The sequence below is a fragment of the Carassius gibelio genome, chromosome B22 (genome assembly GCF_023724105.1).
Source record: "Carassius gibelio isolate Cgi1373 ecotype wild population from Czech Republic chromosome B22, carGib1.2-hapl.c, whole genome shotgun sequence".
Lineage (NCBI taxonomy): Eukaryota > Metazoa > Chordata > Actinopteri > Cypriniformes > Cyprinidae > Carassius > Carassius gibelio.
Window position 1 is genome coordinate 40,588,939 of NC_068417.1, and position 2,500 is coordinate 40,591,438.

A 2,500-nucleotide genomic window follows, 5' to 3' on the forward strand; every position below is an offset into this window, starting at 1 on the left:
CTTTCATTAAAAAAAAAAAAAAAAAAAAAAAGAGTCAATGCCCGATCTCTGAATCTTAGCAGGTTTAGGTCTGGTTAGCACTTTGATGAGAGACTGCCTAGGAATACCAGGTGCTTTAAGCTTTTGGGTTTTCTTTCCTACTTATATAATGTACTGGCGATTAGATTGGCTGGTCTTTAAATAGCCCTCTCTTTGCTGCTGTCTTCGCTGCTGTCTTCGCTGCTGTCTTCGCTTACGGCCATACCAACCTGGCTATGCCTGATCTCGTCTGATCTCGGAAGCTAAGCAGGTTTGGGCCTGGTTAGTACTTGGATGGGAGATCGCCTGGGAATACCAGGTGTTGTAAGCTTTTTGGACATTTTTCACTTAGTATATAATAATTTTGCCAAAAAATAGAGTCAATGCCCGATCTCTGAATATTAACAGGTTTGGGCCTGGTTAGTACATGGATGGGAGACTGCCTGGGAATACCAGGTGCTTTAATCTCTTTGGAAAATTTCACGAATTATATAATAATCTTTCATTAAAAAAAAAAAAAAAAAAAAAAAAAAAAAAAAGAGTCAATGCCCGATCTCTGAATCTTAGCAGGTTTAGGTCTGGTTAGCACTTTGATGAGAGACTGCCTAGGAATACCAGGTGCTTTAAACTTTTGGGTTTTCTTTCCTACTTATATAATGTACTGGCCATTAGATTGGCTGGTCTTTAAATAGCCCTCTCTTTGCAGCAGTCTTCGCTTACGGCCATACCAACCTGGCTATGCCCGATCTCGTCTGATCTCGGAAGCTAAGCAGGTTTGGGCCTGGTTAGTACTTGGATGGGAGACCGCCTGGGAATACCAGGTGCTGTAAGCTTTTTGGACATTTTTCACTTAGTATATAATAATTTTGCCAAAAAATAGAGTCAATGCCCGATCTCTGAATCTTAGCAGGTTTAGGTCTGGTTAGCACTTTGATGAGAGACTGCCTGGGAATACCAGGTGCTTTAATCTCTTTGGAAAATTTCACGAATTATATAATAATCTTTCATTAAAAAAAAAAAAAAAAAAAAAAAAAGAGTCAATGCCCGATCTCTGAATCTTAGCAGGTTTAGGTCTGGTTAGCACTTTGATGAGAGACTGCCTAGGAATACCAGGTGCTTTAAGCTTTTGGGTTTTCTTTCCTACTTATATAATGTACTGGCGATTAGATTGGCTGGTCTTTAAATAGCCCTCTCTTTGCTGCTGTCTTCGCTTACGGCCATACCAACCTGGCTATGCCCGATCTCGTCTGATCTCGGAAGCTAAGCAGGTTTGGGCCTGGTTAGTACTTGGATGGGAGACCGCCTGGGAATACCAGGTGCTGTAAGCTTTTTGGACATTTTTCACTTAGTATATAATAATTTTGCCAAAAAATAGAGTCAATGCCCGATCTCTGAATCTTAGCAGGTTTAGGTCTGGTTAGCACTTTGATGAGAGACTGCCTAGGAATACCAGGTGCTTTAAGCTTTTGGGTTTTCTTTCCTACTTATATAATGTACTGGCGATTAGATTGGCTGGTCTTTAAATAGCCCTCTCTTTGCTGCTGTCTTCGCTTACGGCCATACCAACCTGGCTATGCCCGATCTCGTCTGATCTCGGAAGCTAAGCAGGTTTGGGCCTGGTTAGTACTTGGATGGGAGACCGCCTGGGAATACCAGGTGCTGTAAGCTTTTTGGACATTTTTCACTTAGTATATAATAATTTTGCCAAAAAATAGAGTCAATGCCCGATCTCTGAATATTAACAGGTTTGGGCCTGGTTAGTACATGGATGGGAGACTGCCTGGGAATACCAGGTGCTTTAATCTCTTTGGAAAATTTCACGAATTATATAATAATCTTTCATTAAAAAAAAAAAAAAAAAAAAAAAAAAAAAAAAAAGAGTCAATGCCCAATCTCTGAATCTTAGCAGGTTTAGGTCTGGTTAGCACTTTGATGAGAGACTGCCTAGGAATACCAGGTGCTTTAAGCTTTTGGGTTTTCTTTCCTACTTATATAATGTACTGGCGATTGGATTGGCTGGTCTTTAAATAGCCCTCTCTTTGCTGCTGTCTTCGCTTACGGCCATACCAACCTGGCTATGCCCGATCTCGTCTGATCTCGGAAGCTAAGCAGGTTTGGGCCTGGTTAGTACTTGGATGGGAGACCGCCTGGGAATACCAGGTGCTGTAAGCTTTTTGGACATTTTTCACTTAGTATATAATAATTTTGCCAAAAAATAGAGTCAATGCCCGATCTCTGAATATTAACAGGTTTGGGCCTGGTTAGTACATGGATGGGAGACTGCCTGGGAATACCAGGTGCTGTAAGCTTTTTGGACATTTTTCACTTAGTATATAATAATTTTGCCAAAAAATAGAGTCAATGCCCGATCTCTGAATATTTGCAGGTTTAGGTCTGGTTAGCACTTTGATGAGAGACTGCCTGGGAATACCAGGTGCTTTAATCTCTTTGGAAAATTTCACGAATTATATAATAATCTTTC

At 40.7% G+C, this 2,500-nt stretch overlaps 5 non-coding genes across 5 annotated transcripts; all 5 read left to right on the forward strand.

The window, feature by feature from the left end:
- The first annotated feature begins 230 nt into the window (after positions 1–230).
- LOC128003174 (5S ribosomal RNA) lies at positions 231–349 on the forward strand. The gene has a single exon (XR_008175902.1). It is a non-coding gene; the product is annotated as a 5S ribosomal RNA (ribosomal RNA).
- A 383-nt stretch (positions 350–732) lies between these two features.
- On the forward strand, positions 733–851 carry LOC127994418 (5S ribosomal RNA). The gene has a single exon (XR_008167406.1). It is a non-coding gene; the product is annotated as a 5S ribosomal RNA (ribosomal RNA).
- A 376-nt stretch (positions 852–1,227) lies between these two features.
- LOC127994429 (5S ribosomal RNA) lies at positions 1,228–1,346 on the forward strand. The gene has a single exon (XR_008167417.1). It is a non-coding gene; the product is annotated as a 5S ribosomal RNA (ribosomal RNA).
- Positions 1,347–1,567: 221 nt separating this feature from the next.
- Positions 1,568–1,686, forward strand: LOC127994441 (5S ribosomal RNA). The gene has a single exon (XR_008167428.1). It is a non-coding gene; the product is annotated as a 5S ribosomal RNA (ribosomal RNA).
- A 385-nt stretch (positions 1,687–2,071) lies between these two features.
- Positions 2,072–2,190, forward strand: LOC127994454 (5S ribosomal RNA). The gene has a single exon (XR_008167440.1). It is a non-coding gene; the product is annotated as a 5S ribosomal RNA (ribosomal RNA).
- Positions 2,191–2,500: the final 310 nt, after the last annotated feature.